Raw genomic sequence first — 24,376 nt, 5'->3', positions numbered from 1 at the left:
CGGTGCCAAGGTAAACACACGCACTACTCACTATCAAACATCTAGTGAAGATGACTCTGATTGTGGTTCAAAACCCAGCTACAAAACACTTGCTAAAATTGCAACTGAACAACAGAAAGCTATGGAACATATTCAAAAACTGTTAGACAAAAGCGATGATATGTTAGGCGCTGAAATGACTCGATCTGAGTCCTTAATTGAAGACATAAAAAATCTTCACGTTAAGTATGAGGAACTTGAAAGTCGTCATGAAACGCTCTCAACAACTCATGAAAAGCTTTCCTATGATTATCTTCAAAGGAAGCAAGATCTTGAGAAATTGAGAGCGGCTCATGAAGATCTTCAAAAGGAAAACGAGTCACTTCGCGCCGAACAGATCAGTTCCGCTCAGGAAGGATTTGAACCACCATGTCTTAAATGCATTGAGCGTGATAATGCTACCACTGTTGCTGAATGTTCTACTGCTGCTACTGCTGCAATATCTTCAACTGTTGATGTGGGAACTAACCCCTCTGCTGAGGATTCCACTGCTATTGCTGATGAGAATGCTAGGTTGAAGAAATTGCTTGAAACAGGGATGTACAAAAGTCTTAAAGGGCATCAGACACTATGTGATGTTCTCAAAAAGCAGATCTTGAACCGAAACCCGAGGAAAGAGGGTGTTGGGTTCGTAAGGAAAATGAATGCTGATGGCTCTTACTGGAAACCTAAGCAGTACCCCAAAACCACATGGGTTGCCGCAAAGGAATCTTCAGCAGATCCATCCACTCTATCTGGCTTCACTTGTGCAAGCCCCATTGTCATTGATGAATCCTTTGATGCAAACTATAAACTGTTTAAGAATCAGAATGGTGAAGTGTTTGCCAGGTACATTGGTACTAACTGCAGGAACGGACCGCCTATGAAGAAGATCTGGGTTCCGAAAAAGTGTCTGGAGAATCTTCCTGTGAATGTCATCATGACACCACACGTGAAGAAGACAAACCTCAGACCACAGGCTTCATACGGTCCAAAGGCTTCATACAGACAGAGGACTCACCTGAGTCGCAGTAACACAAATGTTTTGTAGGGAAACCATACTCAGGCCTATGAATATGAGCGCGGTTCATCAAACCGCCATGTTCATAAGACCAAGAACTATTCTGCTTATTCTTATGAGTACTATTGTCCGCCTGCAAGACTTTTTGCTAGGGCTCCAAAGCCAAAGTTCTCAGACGCTGCACTTAGACTTATTACTTCTAAGCCACCCTTGAAGATGTGGGTGGCTAAGAAAGCTTAACTCTCTTTTGCAGGGAAAGGTCTCCAGCAGAAAACCAAAATCGTCTGACGCTATTGCTGGGGACCTTAAACATCTTGTAGGGCGCAAGATCAAATGCCCGAATGGTCTTATTATGCACTTCATTCCTGAATCGCTTGCTACTCTCCCTATCAGTCCTAATCTGGATCTAAGCTTTCATAACCCACTGGTTCGTCAAATGTTTTTGCTTCACAATTCTCTTCGTGAAGCCTATCCCCCTAACTGCACTGTAGGGTACGACACCAGCGTCTTCAAAATGCATTATTGATAGTGGGTGTACCAATCACATGACTGGCAAAAGAAGCCTTCTTATGGACTCAACCTTACGTCCATCCGACAAGAGTCACATCACATTTGCTGACACTGGTAAAACTAAGGTACTAGGTCTAGGTAGAGTTGCAATCTCAAAGGATCAACACATGGATAAAGTCATGCTTGTTGAATCCCTTGGCTTCAACTTAATGTCTGTCTCAATGCTTTGCGATTTGAACATGATCGTAATATTTGGAAAATATCGCTACCTTGTACTAATGGAATCTGACAAGTCTCTAGTGTTTGAAGGGTATCGGAAAGATGATTTGTATGTAGTAGATTTCTCGGCAGGACCACAGCTTGCCGTATGTCTTCTAGCAAAAGCTTCAGAATGCTGGCTCTGGCATCGGAGGCTAGGGCATGCTGGTATGAGGAACCTCCACACCCTTACAAAGAAGAAGCATGTCATAGGCATCGAGGGCGTCAAGTTCAAGAAAGATCACTTATGCGGTGCCTATGAAGCAGGAAAGATGACGAGGGCCAAACATCCCTCGAAGACAATCATGACAACCACTCGACCCTTCGAACTGCTTCACATGGATCTTTTCGGTCCCACTCATTACTCAACTCTTACTACTACTGCTTGTCTCTATGGCTTTGTCATTGTTGATGATTATTCTAGATATACTTGGGTGCACATAATCCTCTACAAGACTGAAGTGCAGGATGTCTTCAGACGCTTCGCCAATCGAGCAATGAACAACTATGGCGCCAAGATAAAGCACATCAGAAGTGACAATGGCACTGAATTCAAGAACACTGGCCTTGATACATATCTTGATACCTTGGGCATCACACATGAATTCTCAGCCCCGTACACGCCACATCAGAATGGCGTTGTCGAACGCAAGAACAGAACACTCATTGAGATGGCTCGAACGATGCTTGATGAATACAAGACTCCAAGAAAATTCTGGCCTGAAGCCATTGATACTGCATGCCATACAATCAATCGTGTTTATCTTCACAAGCTTTTGAACAAGACATCTTATGAGCTCCTTACTGGCAAGAAGCCAAATGTCAGTTACTTCAGAGTATTTGGCGCCAGGTGCTGGATCAAGGATCCACATCACACTTCAAAATTTGCACCAAAAGCACATGAGGGTTTTATGCTTGGATATGGAAAGGATTCGCACTCCTACAAAGTCTTCAATCTCTTTCATTATAAAGTGGTTGAAACAGTGGATGTGCGGTTTGATGAGACTAACGGTTCACAAAGAGAGCACCTCCCAAATGTGCTAGATGAAGTTCCATCCAGCGAATCAATCAAGCTTATGGGAACCAGAGAAATCATACCCTCTGAAGCTTATCATCTCCGCACCTGATCAACCTGAAGAGAATGCTCAGCCTGAAGACAATCCCACTAACAATGACAATGATCAGCAAGAGCAAAACCTTTGCCCTGTACATCCTCGTGTTGCCAATGAAGTGCAGATTGAGAGAATAATTGACAGCATCAATGCACCCGGTCCGCTCACTCGATCAAGGGCAACTCAGCTAGCAAATTTCTGTGGGCACTTCACATTCGTCTCAATTACAGAACCCAAGAAAGTTGAAGAAGCCTTCATGGAACTTGAATGGATTCAAGCTATGCAAGAAGAGCTTCAACAGTTTGAGCTGAATAATGTATGGGAACTGGTTAAGCGTCCTGATCCTCGGAAGCACAACATAATAGGCACAAATGGATATACCGCAACAAGCAAGATGAGCATGCTCAAGTTGTCAGAAACAAAGCTCGTCTCGTTGCTCAAGGACATACTCAAGTGGAAGGCATTGACTTCAATGAAACATTTGCTCCTGTGGCTAGACTTGAAGCCATACGCATACTGCTAGCCTATGCAAATCATCACAACATACTTCTATATCAAATGGATGTGAAGAGCGCCTTTCTCAATGGTAAGATTGAAGAAGAAGTGTATGTTGCACAACCGCCTGGCTTTGAAGATCCAAAACATCCTGACATGGTATACAAGCTCAACAAGGCATTGTATGGCCTTAAACAAGCCCCTCGGGCCTGATATGACACACTCAAATACTTCCTGAAGAGCAAAGGCTTCATACCTGGTTCCCTAGACCCCACTCTCTTCAAGAAGACATATGATGGTGAACTGTTTGTGTGCCAAATATATGTGGATGACATTATCTTCGGCTGCACCAATCAGAAGTACAGTGAAGAGTTTGGATATATGATGCAAGAGCAATATCAGATGTCCATGATGGGAGAGCTGAAGTTCTTCCTCGGTCTCCAAATACGACAGCAACGCAACGGCATATTCATATCTCAAGAGAAGTATCTCAAAGATTGCCTGAAGAAGTTCGGTATGCAAGACTGCAAAGGCTTCACGACGCCAATGCCAGCCAAGCATCATCTGGGTCCTGACGACAATGGTAAAGAGTTCGACCAAAAGGTATACCGCTCCATGATTGGTTCTTTGCTTTATCTATGTGCATCTAGGCTAGATATTATGCTTAGTGTTTGCATGTGTGCTCGATTCCAAGAGACACCAAAGGAGTCGCATCACTTAGCTGTGAAGCGAATTCTTCGATATTTGGCTCACACCCCAACTCTAGGATTATGGTATCCAAAGGGCTCAGAGTTTGATCTGGTTGGATTCTCGGATGCTGATTATGCTGGTGACAAAGTGGATCGCAAGTCTACATCAGGCACATGTCACTTTCTGGGACAATCACTTGTATGTTGGTCTTCAAAGAAGCAGAACTGTGTATCTCTCTCCATTGCTGAATTTGAATACATTGCTGCTGGATCTTGCTGCGCTCAGCTTCTGTGGATAAAGCAAACACTCAAGGACTATGGCATTCATCTGAAGCAAGTGCCACTCTACTGTGACAACGAAAGCGCCATCAAGATTGCCAACAACCCAGTTCAGCACTCGAAGACAAAGCACATTGAAATTCGTCATCACTTTCTCAGAGATCATGTTGTGAAGGAAGATATTGATATCATACACGTCAACACTGAAGAGCAATTGGCAGATATCTTCACCAAGCCCTTGGATGAGAAGAGATTTTGCAAGTTATGGTGTGAGCTAAATATCCTGGAATCCTCAAATGTCCTGTGATCAGGCACACATCGTAACACTTATGCATATTGATGACTTAGATGTGCAACACACGAAGTAAAGTATATCTTCAATCAATGAAGACATACATTCTAAGTGTGAATACATTAATATGAAATTTGACTTCGGAGCGCCACGATAATTGTGCGCCGTGTCTGGGTCTAATACTTCCTATACGGTGGGTAACGCCACCACCAAAATGTTCTGTTTGAAGTGTTTCACTCATGGCGTTACATTTGCTATATCTTCACATTTGGTTTGGCTTCGATTTCAACATGTCTTCATGATTATCTTCATTATGTTGATTATATATATACATATATACTAGTGTTCTGTCCTCTACAACATTTACTTATAGCTATGTCTTCTTGTTGAATCTTTTGAACTAAGTGAATGTGATCGGACCCTAACCTCTCTATGCTTTCTATCTCAAATTCTATCTCTCCAAATCATATGCATTCTATTGAAACTGTCGAATGTCTTCTCTGCGTCCTTGTCAGCAGAAGATACAGAGACAACCATTAAGTCCGTTTTCAATGCTCATTCCTTCACCTGAAACCCGGAGAAGTGGGAACGACCACCCGACAATCCAGGCGTGCGTGGGACGTGGAACAACCCCCGATATGCTGCATGATGGCCACGTGTTCCTCAGATGTGAATCGCCAGGGGCACCTGTGTAATAACGTAGTGCCGCCCCTGTACCTATAAATACACACCTCACAGCAGTCATTATCTCTTCTTCCAGTCTCGCACGAACCCTAGCGCCACCGCTAGCCCTCGACGATGCCGGCGACGAAGCGCTTCGCTTCCGCAACCTCTCCGACGCCGTCTTCACGCCGACCGCGGACATTGTCTTCTCCGCCGTCACCGTAGGTGTCCTTCGTCGCCAAGTTAGGGCACGGACGATCGAATTGCTCGGCCTCCTCTTCCACTCCGTCTAGCAGTTCTTCGTGTGGTAAATAAAACTTCCTTTTTACAGCCCCTTTGATCCTATAGCTTTATCACTTTCTACCACATGCAGTTTCTATTCACACAAGTTGGATCTCTTTCATACTGCATCTCATAACATGCCTAGTATATTCACTTATGCTTCACAAAGTAGTTAGATTCCTCACTTGTACTAATCCGTGGATTCGTACAAATCTGGAACCAACTCCTTATCTATGAGTGAATGTCTTCGCACGATGAGGTCAATGTCTTCTAAACTGATTTATCTTCAAAATCTTCTGAGAATGCATATTACCTCTTCCCCTTCCCTCGCACCTTAATGCTGTCACAGGTACATGTCCGTGGGAGAATCCCTTGGTTCTCATAGTCTGCATTCATTTGCAGAATTCTCACAGTATCACATAAATTCTCCCGAAGCCAGTTCCTGTTTGTCCAGCAAGCAAAAACCTTTGAAGCCTTTGAACGTATTGAAGCCTTTCAGTTTAAAGTTCATGGCTTCAGAAAAATCAGCAAGGAAGGGTGGCAGAAAGCGTCGAGGAGAAACATCAAGAGATCTGCCCGATAACCTCTCAGAGCTGTACAAGACAGATCCTGAAGAGGATTACAATCAGCGCAAGACACGAATCCAATGGATTCGACGCTATTGGGCAGAACAGTGGTTCAAGTACAGATTTGTGACCAAGGAATATGCTGAAAAGAATGCCATCAAGCGACCATGGGGAGACATCCTCTACAAAAATCTTCAACCCAGGACCAGAGATGAAGCTATTGAACAAGGCTTCTATCCCTGCATGGTCCGTGGACCACAGCCTGTGGATGCTGACCCATCGTCCCTGCTATGGTGTCGTGATGACAATTTGTTTAAGCGCAACTTCCAGTTTGCCCAGAACTCAGCGAAGCAGAACAAGAAGACTTTGGGTTTAGATTTCAACCCTGGTCCCTCTGCTCCCCGTGCCGATGGAACTCGCGAAGCTGAACCCAATCTTCTTGGGCCCTTCTACAATCTTGAAGGTCTCATCACTCACATCGTGGTTCAAGGGACAGCTGTGAATGAGCCTGCAGATGACGCTGAATCAGATAAATCGCCTGCAGCACCAAAGCCAAAGAAGCTGAAGCAGCCAAAAGCTTCAAAGCCGGCCTCTGCACCAAAAATCTCATGGGTGAAGCCACTGGAAACTGCACCTCCTGAAGACAGTGTGCAGTCTGAAGATTTGTCACGCATCTCCAAGCCCAGAAGGTCAAGATGCCTCTGCCACACACCGGCCAAGAGCTGACAGCTGCTACCATTCTGCGCAACGATGCCATTGATCTGTCAAGTGATGAAGATCTTGCAGATGACGCTCTTGAGCAACTCATCAAGAGCAAAGAAGAAGCAGAAATCTTCAATGATTTGCCTCTCTTTGACGTGACAATCATCCACAACTTCATTGATGAGTGGTTTGACACGCCAAACATCAGCTTCGAAGATCTGCAACTACCCATTGGCCTCAGTGTCGCCTTCCATGGCGCCATTGCTTCAGAGCTAGCTCTCGCTCAGCGCATCGTCGAACTGAAGCAAAAGATTGGCTATGAAAAGGCTCAGTTCAAGAAGCATATGGCCAAGCTCAGCGTGCAAGAGGTGAAAAACTTCAAGATTATGCTGCGCGAGCTCAAAGAAGCCTTTCTCAAGAAACGCACAGAAGCTCAGGGTTCTCGGGAGCGCATGAAGAGCCTGACTGAAAAGTGTGTGCAAGGCTACAACGAAGCTGAGAAGCGCAAGGCCCTTGGGCGTCCGGGCATTGATCCCAGGATGGCTGCTAAGCAGAAGAAGAAGCCCATTGTGACCGAACCTCTTGCACCAAGGCAGGAAGCAGATCCCATTGTCTTCCCAACTCGCATGACTGGCTCAAAGCCAAAGGCCCGGTCAACCGCTTCAGAGCTGAAGAAGACGGGGACTGCTGAGGCTGAAGCCAGGAAGAGGAAACATCCTGAAGCCTCTCCTACTGCCCCCTCCAAGAAGAAGAGGAAGACCAAGAAAGAATAGGCTGCTCCCACAGAGCCTTTGATTGTTGAACCCATTTCCATGGTTCGTCCTGACGCTGAACGCCAACTGACAATCCATGAGCCTGCTTTCACAGAGGCTCATGAAGCTGAAGACTTTCCAGTAGGTGATCCCATCGTTGCTGAAGACATTGGTCACCATGACCATGTAGAAGATGGTGCAGTCCTTCCTCAGCTCGAGCACAGCGAACTCATCAGCATTGGTCGTCCTCTGAAGCCAATTGCTCAGGATGCTTCATGGGCTGATCGCCCACAAGAGGAAGAAAACTTTGAGGCCCAGCCAACTCCAACTACACAGGCGTCACCTGCGTTGCGCAGGCTTCGTAAAGGACCAAGGCCTCCAGTCTCTGCGTCTGAAGCTGAAGCTGCTGAAGAAATTCCGGCTGCATCAGCCAATGAAGAAGAAGTCCCACAAGCTGCTACTCCCCTGTCCCACCAAGAAGCGGTTCTCGAGGAGAACGTGACTGTGACCGACCCTCTAGCTCGTCAAGTGGAGGTTGAAAATCTTGAGGCTGCCACCACCAACACCAATGAAGCCACTGATGTTGTCATGGCTGAAGCTAATGTGGAGCCCTCACCAACAAAAGCACCAGAAGTCAGCGAAGCCACTGATCCTACTGCTTCTGTTCCTGCGCCTGCTGCCGGTCCTCAGTTTGACTATCATGTTGAGCACAGGCCTCAGGTACAGAAGCCAATCCCAAGATTGCCCAGGTTCCCAGGTCCTGCATCAGCACCTGGATCCTTCAATATCAATGGCTTCAGAGCAGACAACACATTCTTCAATAGCTCCAGGAACCCCTACCCAAGGGAAAGAATATCATCTGATCGGTTCTGGAGCTATCCGCAGCGAAGCTATTACTCCTGCATTCTATACAATCAAGGTCGCATCTTCCCACACAAGCATCTTGACATTGAAGCAATAGCTGGTCTGCCCTGTCTGGAAGAAGCTCTGGATTGCTTCAAAGAGGTTGGATTGCTGCCGTTCGTCACTGACCAAGAGCATTGGAATAAGAGTTGCTGCTCCAATTCTATGCCACACTTCACATCCGCGGGTATAACAAAGATCCAAAGACTTGGGTCCTGGAGTGGATGACAGGAAATGTTCATCACGAAGCCAAAGCCTTTGACATCATTGAGCTCACTGGTCTACCCACTCCTGGCGATCTCTATGAATCTGGCTGTCAACTTCACAGTGAAGCTGTCGAGAGCATCTTTCAGAAGCCTGAACCTAACATGAGTCAGATGCTCAGTATGATGAAGCCATTGCCCCAAGATGCCGAATATCCCAAAGAGTTCTTTGTTGAAGACCTTGAGTATCTGCCAAGAACTATCTATCACATCATAAGGCGAACTCTCTGGCCCATCAAAGGACACTCTCCACATGCCAAGCTGGAAGGTGCAATGAAGACTCTGGTCTTCTATATTCTTCATGGCAAATGCTTCAATGCATAGGACTTCTTCATTCGCCAACTTGCTGCATCAGGCTCTGATCTGTTTGGCTTGAAGTTCTACGCTCCATGGGTAATGCGGCTGATCAAACTTCACTCCGCTATCTCATATTAGCCATCTGCTCGCAATCATCGGATCTTTCTGCCTGATGTGGATATGTCTATTGAAGCCATCTATCCTGAGCCTGCCAAGGAACCTCTAAGTCTTCAGAATGCAGAGCATCAAAGTTTTTCTCAGAACATTGAAGGAGTTGAAGCAGTCACTCGTGTGTATCCTTTGGCTGGCACTACACGTGCACCGCATCCTGCTCTCACTGAAGCCACTGATAGTATTACTGCCCCACGATCCAAGAAGCGCACTCGTGTTCTCAATGACCGAGAGCTTCTTGTGGCTCTTCATCACAAACAGGATAGGCATCATGACTGGCTGAAGCGTCAAATGCAAAGCCTCTTGGTGGATGTTAATCGCATTCGCAATCTTGCCACCAAGAATGCCTTTGTTGCCCATGAAACCTCTCGACGCACATGGAAAGGGCTGACACTGATGTGTTCTGAAGATGATCTTCAAGAGGATGGCTTCTCTGAGCGCTTCAAGTTTGACTCCACACCTCCTCAAAGGGCAGTGCTACGACGAACTCCATCTCTTGAAGACTCCGAGTTCTCTTCCTCTGCTGCAACTGTGAATGCCAGAGTGATCGAGGATGAAGACGATGCTACTTTACCGCCACCTCCTTCAGCACGCTTCGACACTGCTCCAAGCTCTTCTGCACCGCCGAACACCACCGACGACCCTGCTGCTTCACCTACTCTTCATGGGAACGAGTAGATGCTCTATGTCTTCAAACCTTTTTGGTCCTTACTGACAAAAGGGGGAGAAGCATATGAGTTTGATATTCTTCAAGCGGGTCCATATGGGCGGGTGCTTCATATTTTGCTTCGTGTTTACAACTCTCGTTTTGATACATTTGGTTCTTTGAGTTGTAACACTTAAACTCGATGGTCGTCTGCTACTTATTTGCCACTTTGTGATGCGATGATAAATTCTGCATGTGCGACGATAAATTCCGCACTTAGATCATTTTGCAGACGTCCATTTTCCATTATGCATGTCATTATCTTCACATACCTTCACCTGCATAGTGGATTGTCATCATAAGTTGAAGAGGATCTCCACAAGCACAACCTACCATGTGCATTTGCATTCCAAAAGCAAATTACTTATATGCACATCTTCAGGGGGAGCCCTTGCAACTTATGAAGACAATTGCTTATCCTTTACAATTTCACATATTATATTCCCCGTTGAAAACTTCAACTAGTTTGTCATCAATCACCAAAAAGGGGGAGATTGTAAGTGCATCTAGTGCCACCCCTAGTTGGTTTTGGAGTATTGACGACAAACCTAGTTGAGGGACTAATGTGTTTGTGAGAATTGCAGGATAACACAGGAAGAAGTCCCTCATTGATTCGGTTTTCCTACCAGAGATGACCCCTAAAAATGTATGAAGACATTGAAGTCAAAGGTGGTATATGAAGATATTAACATTGAAGACTATGACAAGAGAAGACATCGCATGAAGCCTATGGAGCTCGAAGACTTACATCTTTCGTAGTTCTTTTTCTTCTTTGTTGAGTCATAGGAACCACCGTACTGTTAAGTGGGGTCCAAGAGAACCAGTCAGAATGACTGAAGTGATGCTTAACCAAAACCTATGCCTTCGAGTGAAGACTATGAGAGCGAATCTTGTCCAGAGTAGGACAAGTCAGCTTTGCTTGTAGCCCAAGTAAAGTTGTCATGTGAGTTTGAAATCTGACCGTTGGAACACGTGTCAGTTCCTTAGTGACCCAGGGTCATTTCGGACAAATCAGGTCGGGTTGCCTAGTGGCTATAAATAGCCCACCCCCTACAACCACAAAGGGTTGGCTGCTCAGAGTTAGTGTATGGCTTTTGTCGTTTGAGAGCAACCCACCTCGAAGCCTTTGAGAGAGAATTCCTTGCGAGGATAAAGCCCTAACCACCCAGAGCCAAAGAGAATTAGGCATCACTTAAGTCTTCTTGTCTGTGTGATCTGAAGCCTTATTACACTTGAGGACTGTGAATCCTCAAGCCGGTTAGGCGTCGCGTTCTGAGCATCCAAGAGACATTGTGGATCGCCGGTGAACGAAGTCTGTGAAGGTTTGGGAGTCTACCTTGAAGACTTACCAGAGTGATTGGGCGAGGTCTGTGTGACCTTAGCTCAAGGGGAATACGGTGAGGACTGGGTGTCCTGAGCTGCGTGTTCAGGACTGGGTGTCCGGGACTGTGTGTCCTCAGGTTTAAATACGTAGCCGCCCTAACCAGACGTACAGTTGTCACAGCAACTGGAACTGGTCCAACAAATCATTGTCTTCAACGAGTCACTGGTTTCATCCTTCCCTTCTCTTTACTTACTGTTACTCCTTGTGAAGTCATTGTATGATTGCACTATCTTTTATCTTCACTGAGTGACTGTGTGTTCTGTTTGGCTTCATAATATCTTCCTACCTGATCCTTACTACATTGCTGCTATTAGTCATTGTGCTTTCACTCCATTGAATATTTGACTATGGCTTGCCTAGTGTAGTCTACCTTCCGCTGCAGGGTAATAGGTTTATTTCTATCGTTTGTCTTCATAACTTCCACGTTTTGAAGACTTTTATAAAAATCGCCTATTCACCCCCCTCTAGTCGATATAACGCACTTTCAATTGGTATCAGAGCAAGGTACTCCCTTGTTCTGTGTGATTCGGTTTAACCACCTAGAGTTTTAGCTATGTCGACTGCAGGGATAATTAAAGTCTCCTCTGCGTGCCCCGTCTTCGATGGAACTGAATATCCCTACTGGAAGAATAAGATGCACATGCATCTTGAAGCCATTGACGTCGACCTATGGTATGTCGTCAAGAACGGCGTTCCCAAGGTTGGAGAAGGTGTCACTGCTGCTGATGTCAAGAAGTTCGTTCAACTGGACTCTACTACCAAGAATATCATCTGTGGTAATCTGACCAAAGGACAATATGGCCGCGTGAGTGCTTTGGAAACATCTAAGCTAGTCTGGGACTGGCTCTCCAAAGTCAACGAAGGCGTCTCAACCCAGAGAGATCAGAGAATCAGTGTCCTTCGCAACCTCTTCAACCACTTCAAGAGAAATGACAATGAAAATGTCCAGCTCACATTTGATCGACTACATTGCTGCTATTAGTCATTGTGCTTTCACTCCATTGAATATTTGACTATGGCTTGCCTAGTGTAGTCTACCTTCCGCTGCAGGGTAATAGGTTTATTTCTATCGTTTGTCTTCATAACTTCCATGTTTTGAAGACTTTCATAAAAATCGCCTATTCACCCCCTCTAGTCGATATAACGCACTTTCAGATCTGCCTGCTGTCCTTCCACAGACCCCTCAAAAACGCCCGAATGAGGTTTATTTCATTGTCTTTGAATTTCTGTTAATGGGTCCTTTCCCTTGCATTACTTAGCTTTGTTTTATCTTTGCAGGAGGTGTCTCGCTCTTCTGGCGACTCGTCTCAGACCCAATTTCCGGCCTTCAAGACTGCCCCCGGGTAAGGAAAAATCCTCTTTCTTCCATGTTTTTTAAACTGTCTCCTTATACTGACAGTCCTATAATATTTCTCTTAGTGGTCAAGCTAAGTCTAAGAAGGCCAAGGTAACTAAACCGGTGGAAGACCCGCCAGTCCTTGCATAAGGCCACCTTCTCCTCCATTAACTGAAGCACTAGAAGACCCGCCTGTCAATGATGAAGTAATTCCTCCTGAGCCGTCAGTTGATGATACCACCGTGAATCCTTCTGCAACCGGACCATCCAGCTCGGCCAACCTGCCATCACCGTCTGCGCAAGACGTTCTGATCACCGGGAGCCGCTTTGTTGAACCAGGTGTCGGTGTCAAAACCGGCGGATCTCGGGTAGGGGGTCCCGAACTGTGCGTCTAGGCCGGATGGTAACAGGAGGCAGGGAACACGATGTTTTACCCAGGTTCGGGCCCTCTTGATGGAGGTAAAACCCTACGTCCTGCTTGATTAATATTGATGATATGGGTAGTACAAGAGTAGATCTACCACGAGATCAAGGATGCTAAACCCTAGAAGCTAGCCTATGGTATGATTGTTGTATATGGAGTTGATTGCCTACGGACTACAACCCTCCGGTTTATATAGACACCGGATAGGGTTAGGGTTACACAGAGTCGCTTACAATGGTAGGAGATCTTGAATATCCGCATCGCCAAGCTTGCCTTCCACGCCAAGGAAAGTCCCATCCAGACACGGGACGAAGTCTTCAATCTTGTATCTTCATAGTCCAGGAGTCCGGCTGAAGGTATAGTCCGGCTACCCGAACACCCCCTAATCCAGGACTCCCTCAGTAGCCCCTGAACCAGGCTTCAATGACGACGAGTCCGGCGCGCAAATTGTCATTGGCATTGCAAGGCGGGTTCCTCCTCCAAGCCCTTCGTAGAAGATTGTAAAAACCAAGAGTAGTGTCCGGCTCTGCAAAATAAGTTTCCACATATTGCCATAGAGAGAATAATATTGACACAAATCAAATCTGCCGATGTATTCCGCAGTGCATCATCACACTACGGCCAAGTCCTTTACTCGAATTTTTTTTACTTTTCCACCTCAGCACGTTTTGCGAGGCGGTTTCCTTGGCACGTCTTGTCAAAGCAGAGATCGTGTACCCTTTTGCGAGATTCTCATCAATACGGACGTGGGTAACCCAATCGCGCCATTTGTCATGGCGCTTGGGAGACAAGCGAGTTTTACTAGGCTGGTGGGGACGCACAACCGCATCCGCCCATATAAGGGGATAAGGATCCACCTTTTTACCTACGCCTTCTTCCTCCTTTGCCTATCCATCTCCTGCGCACTCGAGCTCCAGCGCCCAAGCCCGCACTTCCCACCTCAACCTTCTCCAGCAATGTCCGGAGCGGGAGGCAAGTGGATGGTCTCCTCCGTCATGGAGGGCCATGTCAAAAAGCTAAGGAGGGCCGGATACTTGTCCAAAGACATCGTGCACCGGCTTCCCAAGGAGGGGCAGCTTCTCCCCACCCCAAGGCCCCATGAGAGGGTAGTATTCCTTCCCCACTTCCTCCGCGGACTGGGTTTTCCACTCCACCCATTTGTCCGGGGGCTCATGTTTTACTATGGCCTGGATTTCCATGATCTGGCCCCGAACTTCGTCCTCAACATCTCGGCGTTTATCGTCGTGTGCGAGGCTTTCCTCCGCATCCGCCCCCATTTCGGCCTCTGGCTCAAGACCTTCAACGTCAAGCCCAAGGTGGTGCGCGGCAGCCAGGCGGAGTGCGGAGGCGCCATGGCGGGCAAGATGGCCAACGTCCTATGGCTTGAGGGCTCCTTCATGGAGACTCTGAAGGGATGGCAATCATGGTGGTTTTACATCACCGAGCCGCGCGATCCGAAATGGATCGCAGCCCCCAAGTTCCGATCCGGACCCCCCACGCGGCTTATGTCTTGGAAAGATACGGGCCTGTCATGGGGCCACGAAAAAGAGGTGACCGGATTGCAGACATGCATCCAGTCCCTGGTGAGCAAGCCGATCAAGCTTGTCAATGTAGTCCAGGTTATGCTCGTCCGCCGGATCCTCCCGTGTCAACAACGGGGCTTTAATCTATGGGAGTTCGACCCGGCGCAGCACCAAACCCTTAACCGGCTCTTCGACACGACGTGTGAAGACGTCTGGGAGGTGCTAACCAAAGGCGCCGAGGCTCCCACATCCGCTTCCGAGGACCGCGGATATAGCTCGCGGCGTCACGCCAGCGAGGTAAGCTATTTTCACCTTTTATAGGATGTTAAGTTTCTTCATAGTTTGACTCTATGTGGGATCTAAACTCCCTCACCTTTGACAGGCTTGGCAGGCGCAGTCCGGATCGATTAACTGTCCGGCTCCGCTGCCCGAAGACCCAGCCCCAGCTCTACTAGTGAAGCTGCTAGTTCCGGTGCCTTATGTGGTTCCGGAGAAGAAGGGCAAGAAGAAGAAGACCACGGGGACTCGAAAGAGTGCCCGCAACGTGGTGGCGTTGGACTCGTCATCCGACGAGTCCGAGACACCCTCTTCCCGTGAAAACGAGGAGGGGGAAGAAGAAAACTCCCCCCCCAGTGGAGGGAGGAGAGAAGAGGAAGGCCACCCCAACGGGAGAGGCCGAGGGGTCTAGGAAAAGGAAGACCCCTCCTCCGGACTACTCCCCCGACGCTGAAGAGGGCGGAGAGGAGTGGCCAAACAGGGCCAAGCGTCCGACGAAATCGTAAGTTCGGATATCAGAGTAACTCATGATGTTCCTTTGTTGCGCAGCTTTCCCTAATGTCGAACGTAATTATGCAGCCCGCCCCGGGCCGAATTCAACGAATTGTCGGGCGGCTCCCTGGACTCATCGGACGTGAACTCAGTTCCGCCCGCTGTCTCCCCCCGCACTGCAGACGACGCCGAAGTGGCGTCGCGACAAGCTCCGGGGCAGGAGGAGGTGGTCTTGGAGGAGCTGCAAGGCAACCTCCCGGACTCCAGGAGTGAAGGGGATAAGGCCCCCCAGGGCTCCAAGTCCGGCTTTGTGCCGGACACCGCGCCGGAATCTTCCACAGTTCCGGACCGCGGTAGGCGAACTCCTTCCAAGAGGAGCAAGCCTTCTGAGCCGGCGGCCTCCGTCCAACCGGAGGTGTCGGACAATCTGCTGGAGGTGCTTGACGGCGCCTCCATCGACAAGGGGCACCGTACTATTATGAGTACGGTGATCCAGAAGGTTCAGTCCGCCAAGAGCGGACGGACTGAAGCTTGCGCTAGCCTTCTAACAGGCTTCAAGGTAAGTAAAAATATGTAAAAATATTACCGCATAGACAGTAGCCCCTGATGCTCTATTTGGCGTTCGGAAAGAAAAGCCGAATAGAGGATCTATTAAATTTCGCAGGAGTCTAACAAAAAGAGTCAATATGCGTATGCGGGCTTCGCTGCTATCCACCGCCGCACTGACTGCGGAGGTGGGTGTCCTGAAGCAGGACCTCGAGCGGACCGAGCAAGAGCTCGGCCTTGCCAAGCGGCAGCTCGAGGAGAAAGAAGGTAAGAAGTACCTTACAGAAAAAGTGCCTATAAAAAGGCGTGATTGCAAAAAGATAACATGATTGTACTGCTTATTGTAGGGGCCACGACTGAGGTGGCGACCCTTAAGCAGGCGCTGTCTAAGGCCGAAAAGAAAACGGCCGCGGAGCGCACCGAGCGAGACAGACTTGGGGCTCTGGTCGACGAGGTGCAGCAAGAGCTTTAGGCTCTCATGAAAAAACATGAGAGTTTGGAGCTTGAGTCAAAGGCGCAAGCATCTGAGCTCGCGACGGCCCTTGAGACTGCCAAGTCTGCCAAGGCCGAAGCCCAAAAGGCCCTCCAAGAGTTGGAGGAGATGAGGAAGATAGCAGCGGGTAAGGCATTCTTCATGCAAAGCAGAATATAACACCCGAATCCGGAGCTCTCCAGGGGCATTCGCAGATCTTCCCCGCAGCGTATTCGATGCCGCCACATTCTACCGAGCTGAAGAGGGCAGCTCGACGGAGAAGGTGTTCTGGTCTCAGTATTCTGAGGCCGGACACCCTGTGCCTTTGAGCGACCAGCTGAAACAGCTGGTCGAGCTCCACAAGGCGGCCGAATAGGCCATGAAGGGCTTCATAGTTCGGCTGTGGCCCGGAGAGGCCCTGCCTGGGAGCTATTTCGGGCTGGTGCGGCGGCTGGTGGAGGCCTGTCCGAGGCTCGAGGTCATCAAGCGCTCCGTCTGCATCGAAGGTGCCCGTCGGGCCCTTGCCCGTGCAAAGGTGCACTGGGGTAAGCTGGACGGTGAGAAGCTTGTGAAGGACGGGCCGCCGCCGGGGAAGGAGCATTGCAAGCCCGAGAACTACTACAAGGATGTTCTTGCAGGTGCTCGCCTTGTGGCAGATGAATGTACCAAGGATGTGATTTTTGAATGAACTCGCTCGTGTTTATCCCGTGCGCTGAAAACTTGTTCATATGCGCTAAGCAATGCTTATTGAATTTAAAATATTACTTCCTGTGCGGCCGTTTATCAAAAAATTGTGAGATGGCCAGTCGTCGGCTTCTGCCCCCATGCCACTAGTGCTGGGGTGTTCGGGATAAACCTGAGCGCTCTTTTTCCCATAGTTGGGTCCTTTGAGGGAGGCGCTCAGCACAACGAACCAGGCAATCGGACTATAATGCTTGAACACTCTCACTTAGCCATAGAACTCTATAATTTTAAATTTCGGCAAAGACCCTAGTTCAGAAGACCGAGTTCGGTGCGCTATCCACGCCTGGGCTGGACAAAGCCAGCTCCTCGCTCAAAGCGGCATAAGTCTTTAGGGACTCGAAAAACCTCTCGAACAGCGACCGGTCTCTCGCCTCATCATGACAGTCAGTTTTAGCTTTCTCCACTGAGGTGCTTAACCCAGCTGAACCGGGGCACAATCGCAGTGGTTCTCCTAGTGCTACCTTAGCCGATAGAGCGGAACGTAAGGCACCAAAACATAGGAGCCGGGCAAACCCAACTATTGACCCAAATCATGATTCGGAGCCGATGCATATAGTGCTATAAGTTCGGGGTGCCGCACTTGTGAAAGTGTACGGACTTCTCACACCATAATGAGGGGTACTGAAGCCCCTGGCGTGTTTGCCGTACCATGGTGTACGGGTGCAATCATGTCATTTAATAAACATAAATGTGAAAAGAAGATAATGCAAAAAATAGACAAGAAGCTAAGCATTGTTTATAGAGAGGCTATTTATCAAAGCCGAACGATACAAATAGTGCGGTAAGCAAAAGATATTGGACTATTCAGTATGTCCTGACCAGGGGCAGGCCGCGGAATTGTATTTAAAACAGGTATACCGCTCGTAACAGAGACCACCTGGGAGTTCCATAATGCGGCATGGCTTGTCTACCTCCCTGGATCTTGCATCGTTTGTGCGGCAGTCGAATTGCCGAACAGGTCGTCCGAAGTATGCAGTCCTGAAAGTAAGAAAAAATTAAAAAAAGAATCCGGCAGCCCCTAGTACGTTTTAAGCCGTATTTTGGGCGTGCCGTTATTGTGCCCCTTCCCCTGTGCCCATGGTATTTCAAGGGCGTAGTTATGTACGCGAGGTACTGGTTTCGCTATGTCGCGAAAGCTTGGGTTGGGGCCGCATTGCTACGCTTGCTCAGAGTGTGCCAGGCGGTCCTGCTGTGGGTTACTCCGGGCGCACTTGGCAGTGTCTGGCTTTTTAATGGCCGGACTGGAGAATTGCCTGAGAAGGCTACTTTGTACCTCCGCTGTGAGAGCCGCCGTATGCTCCTCTGTACGGAGGGAGCGTTCGGTGTTTCCGTTGACCGTAATTACTCCTCGAGGGCCTGGCATCTTGAGCTTGAGATATGCGTAGTGCGGCACCGCATTGAACTTTGCGAATGCGGTTCGTCCGAGAAGGGCGTGATAGCCACTGCGAAACGGGACTATATCGAAGATTAACTCTTCGCTTCAGAAATTGTCCGGGGATCCGATGACCACGTCAAGTGTTACTGAGCCTGTACAGTTGGCTTCTACACTTGGTATAACGCCTTTAAAGGTCGTTCTTGTGGGCTTAATCCTTGAGGGATCTATGCCCATTTTCCGCACTGTATCCTGATAAAGCAGGTTCAGGCTACTGCCGCCTTCCATGAGGACTCTTGTGAGATGAAATCCGTCGATGATTGGGTCGAGAACCAATGCAGCGAAGCCACCATGACAGATGCTAGTGGGATGGTCCCTTCGATCAAAAGTGATCGGGCAGGAGGACCATGGGTTGAACTTTGGGGCGACTGGCTCCATCGCGTATACGTCCCGTAGCGCACGCTTCTGCTCCCGCTTGGGAATGTGGGTTGCGTATATCATGTTCACCGTCCGCACTTGTGGGGGAAAGCCCTTCTGTCCATTGTTGTTCGGCGGCTTGGGCTCCTCGTCGTCGCTGTGCAGCCCCTTGTCTCTGTTTTCGGCCCTTAACTTGCCTGCCTGCTTGAACACCCAAAAATCCCTGTTAGTGTGATTGGCTGGCCTTTCGGGGGTGCCATGTATCTGGCAAAAGCGATCGAGTATTTGGTCCAAACTGGACGGGCCCTGAGTATTCTTTTTGAATGGCTTTTTCCGCTGACCGGATTTATAGCCTTTGAATCCAGCATTGACTGCCGTGTCTTCATTGCTGTCACTGTTAACGCGGCATTTTTGCTTATTCCGACGTGTCCTGCCACTTTTGTCCTTGGTATCCGAATTACCAGGGTTCTTTGATAAGTTGTTACTGCGAGCTAGCCAGTTGTCTTCTCCCGCGCAAAAGCGGGTCATGAGTGTCGTGAGGGCTGCCATGGATTTCGGCTTTTCCTGTCCCAGGTGCCGGGCCAGCCACTCGTCGCGGATGTTATGCTTGAAGGCTGCTAGGGCCTCTGTGTCCGGACAGTCGACTATCTGGTTTTTCTTTGTTAGGAACCATGTCCAGAATTGTCTGGCCGATTCCTCTGGCTGCTGAATTATGTGGCTTAAGTCGTCGGCATCCGGCGGTCGCACGTAAGTGCCCTGGAAGTTGTCGAGGAATGCGGCTTCCAAGTCCTCCCAAGAACCGATTGAGTCTGCTGGCAAGCTGTTAAGCCAATGCCGGGCCGGTCCTTTAAGTTTGAGCGGGAGGTATTTGATGGCGTGTAGATCATCTCCGCGTGCCATGTGGATGTGAAGGAGATAATCCTCGATCCATACCGCCGGATCTGTTGTGCCATCGTATGATTCGATGTTTACGGGTTTGAAACCCTCTGGGATTTTATGATCCATTACTTCATTCGTGAAGCATAGCGGGTGTGCGGCGCCTCTGTACTGGGCTATATCACGACGCAGCTCGGAAGAGCTATGTCTGTTGTGTTCGGCCTGGCCGGATTTGTTGTATCCGGTGTGAAGATCATTGTCACATGCAGTAGGGCACTTGCGCAATCCGTAGATCGATCTTGTTTGTCTTGCCTTATCCTCCAGTATGTCTCGCAGGTCGGGCGCATTTTCCCGTGCCTTTGTTGAGCGGCGTCGGGGCATGGCTTGGGTGGAGGGCCGAGAGGCCTCTCTGTCGCGGCCGCGAGGTGGCCGGTCTGCCATGTCATGCGCTGGTGATGTAGGTGCTTCCTCCTCTGATCGGGGTAGCGGCCTGCGCTTCGGGTAACTCTTGGAGGGGCGTTCGAGTTCATACTCTTCGGCTGCAAGGACTACAGTCCATCTGTCAGCTAGCAAATCTTGGACAGCTCTAAGCTGTTGCTGCTTTTTCTTGAGGCTGCTTGGCATGGCTAAAAGCCTGCGTTTAAAACGCTCTTGTTCGGCGGGGTCTGATGGTATGACGAATTCATTGTCATCGAGGCTTGCCTCGTCTTCGGAGGGAGGAGTATAGTTATCATCCTCGACCTCTCGGTCTACCGCTCTCTCATGAGGGCTGGCTTCTCCATCTTCCTGTGCCGAATCTTGCTGAGGTGGGTGTTCTTCGGCGCTATCCGGGGTAGTATTATCTCCCGTGCCGGAATCACCGTTTTTGCTTTGGCGGGATTTAGAGCGGCGCCGCTGACGCCGGCGCTTTGGCTGTTTCTTGGGGGCGTCATCCCCCACTGTTCCATCGCCATCTCCATCTTTTGGAGTATCCACCATATATATGTCATATGACGAGGTGGCCTTCCAGCGCCCTACAGGTGTTGGTTCCTGTTCGTCTACTACATCGTCGTCCATGCCGTCGATGTCTTCGGAGCTGAAGTCAAGCATGTCGGTTAGATCATCGACAGTGGCTACAAAGTGGGTGGTGGGTGGGCTTTGAATTTCCTCATCGCCCGTATCCCACCCTCGCTGACCGTAGTCCGGCCAGGGCTCTCCTGATAAAGAGAGAGACTTAACAGAATTCAGGATGTCGCCAAAAGGCGAACGCTGAAAGATGTCTGCGGTAGTGAACTCCATTAGCGGCGCCCAATCGGATTCGATTGGCAGGGGTGCGGGGGGTTCAGAGTCCGGGGAGGAGTCCGGATCCTCGGAGTCACGGGTCATGCAGAGTGCGGGGCTAGCATTCGGCTCGATCGCTTTTGGGATCGCAGCCCCCGAGGTGACGTCCAACCGCTCATCCTCGATTGGCGCAATAGGCTCCGAGTTAGGGGTCGGAACCGATGCGTGTGCGGCCTCCAGGACACTGTCCGGGGGCAGAGCTAGATCATGCCTCTCGAGATAGTGCGGCGCGCTTAGCCGTGGCTCGAGTCCGTCGAAGATCAAGTCTCCGCGGATGTCAGCCGTGTAGTTTAAGTTTCCAAACCTGACTTGATGGCCAGGGGCGTAGCTTTCGATCTGCTCCAGGTGGCCGAGCGAATTGGCCCGCAGAGCGAAGCCGCCGAAGATGAAGATCTATCCAGGGAGCAAAGTCTCACCCTGGACCGCATCGTTGTTGATGATCAAAGGAGCCATCGGGCCTAAAGGCGACAACACAGAGGAACTCTCAACGAAAGCACCAATGTCGGTGTCAAAACCGGCGGATCTCGGGTAGGGGGTCCCGAACTGTGCGTCTAGGCCGGATGGTAACAGGAGGCAGGGAACACGATGTTTTACCCAGGTTCGGGCCCTCTTGATGGAGGTAAAACCCTACGTCCTGCTTGATTAATATTGATGATATGGGTAGTACAAGAGTAGATCTACCACGAGATCAAGGAGGCTAAACCCTAGAAGCTAGCCTATGGTATGATTGTTGTATATGGAGTTGATTGCCTACGGACTACAACCCTCCGGTTTATATAGACACCGGATAGGGTTAGGGTTACACAAAGTCGGTTACAATGGTAGGAGATCTTGAATATCCGCATCGCCAAGCTTGCCTTCCACGCCAAGGAAAGTCCCATCCTGACACGGGACAAAGTCTTCAATCTTGTATCTTCATAGTCCAGGAGTCCGGCTGAAGGTATAGTCCGGCTACCCGAACACCCCCTAATCCAGGACTCCCTCACCGGGAAATCCCACCGTGTTGGCTCACCACACGGCGAAACAAGAGGCGTTGGAGAAACAGAAAGTGCATTTTGATATTTCACACTATGATCATCTGAATGCCAACGACATATTATCCGGTTATCTCAGCCATGTGCACTCCAGCCGTGACTTAGAGATCGAAATGGTCAAGCAGTTGCAGCTGAAATGCGAGGTATGTTCTTCCAGCTTACTTATATTCTGCCAGCCCCCAAGTCTTCAAATTATGAGAGAACCGGAATGATCTGTAGACTTTATGATATAGGCTAAGACTTTTACCTTTTAGATTTTCCTGGAGTTCAATAAAATAGAACAAAGCTTCATCCATAGTCCCCAAGGGCCGGTTCATTTGACCATAAATGAGCCGGTACTTTGAATTTTCATAATTGTCTTGTACCGTATCCAAAAAAACATTGTAATCCGGCTTAACCTTGAGAAACTTGCTGAATAGCATGCATTGCCCCCAAGTGCCAAGTGCTGTTACTTTGCAAAGTACTTGGGACTTAAAGTATGTTTTAGAGTCATAAGAAATTGTTTTGGCATACATTAGCCCCCAAGTGTCAAGTGGTTTTGCAATGCAAAGTACTTGAGACTTGAATCTTGACTTTTGAACTTTAACTGAAATCTTGACTCTTCTGGGTATGTTTTGCAGAATGCCTTATCTGAACTGAGCTTGCAATTAACTGATGCAAAGACCCGGTTGGCGGATCAGGAGGCAGAGATCAAGTCTGCTGACTCCAAACTACAAGTAAGTCTCTCTGAGACGGAAAAATTAAAAACCAGCTTTACTGCCTAGAAGAAAACCTGGGCTGAAGAAAAAACGCTTCTGACACAACGTGCCGAGAAGGCTGAAGCAGCCCTTGAAGATGTTACGACGGAGCTGACCGGTTTAAAGAACCGGGTGTCACAAATGGTGTCCGCCATCTTTGGTAAGCCATCTGTACTGACCTTTTTACCTTCTTTTGACACGGACTGCAAGCCGCTAGCTGACCCTTCGCATTCAAAACATATGCAGGCCCTCAAAGCAAGAATCTGAGTCAAGACCACGTGATTAAGATGAAGGCGGTCTATACCTTAGTAGAGCAGTTGTACATTGGCGCACAATGAGCACTCGCCGCTATCTCTCCTGCCAATCAAGGACCCAACCGGTTCAGCGATGTTTTAAAGAAGCTGTCAATCTTGCCTGCCAGGTTCCAAGAAGTCAAGTGCTCCTGTGCCAGAGCTGGAGCTTTGACTGCCTTGAGCCGCTCCAAGGCTTGGGTGCCAGATCTAGACCCGGCGGATGTAGCCAGAGGGTATCCTACCATGAAGGAAGACGGATCTCCATTTGAACAAGACGACTTCATGGCTTGCGTGCGCGGAGTTCGACCTCAGGCGACTATTCTTGGAGATGAAACCAATATCGACGAATATCAGCCGGGTTTTGATGTGGAAAATAAGAATATGGCAACTCCCTCGTACAAGGTGACAGATTTGATCCAGCCTGTTCGTGAACATACATTTGCTCCGGAAGTTGATCCGGCCGGCCTGATTGACGAAGAAGCAGAATTTACTGCCATGAACAGTTTTGATTGGTCAAAACCCAGCTTCCAATCAGCAGAGGGCGGTGAACCGGCGAGGGAGGAGTGATGACCATCTTCATGGGCTTGTAAAAGCCTTGTAATAGATTAGTTTTGAAAACACTGCATATTCTGCGTATGCCATCGCGCATAAGACACCGTGTGTTACTCTGTGCTTGCTGATGTTAATATATACATCATATTTATGATTGTCCCTGCAAAACTTCAACTCTGTTAGTGTAGATAAAAAGGAAAAAACTAGCTTGGCGGCTTAGTACCAAACGGGTCAGAACACCCGGTTTATAGCCAATATTTTTACCATAGTAAAAAGCAGAACTAGATGTAAGAAGAAAACAAGACTGAAATAACCTTTGATTAATATAGAAAGCAACTGTTCATAAACAATAGCCACACCTGTACCTTCGATCTCCGGACCACCGGTTTAAATGACCCGGGTGATGAAGTTGATAATCCATTCTTTTTTGAGAAGTCAATCCTTATGAATACTTAATGAGTATTATGCCCTGGCGGCTTGTTGTCAAATAGTCCAGCCGGTGAAAAGACCATGCTGATTATTTGCAAAATTGAGACAACTAAAAACCAATAAAGCAAAAACAGGTGGTAAACAAAATTAACCTTGTAATTAAAGGTTGG

The sequence above is a fragment of the Triticum urartu genome, chromosome 1A, assembly GCF_056163025.1.
Source record: "Triticum urartu cultivar PI428250 chromosome 1A, HENAU_Tu73, whole genome shotgun sequence".
In the NCBI taxonomy this organism is placed as follows: Eukaryota; Viridiplantae; Streptophyta; class Magnoliopsida; order Poales; family Poaceae; genus Triticum; species Triticum urartu.
This window is presented reverse-complemented; position numbering follows the sequence as displayed.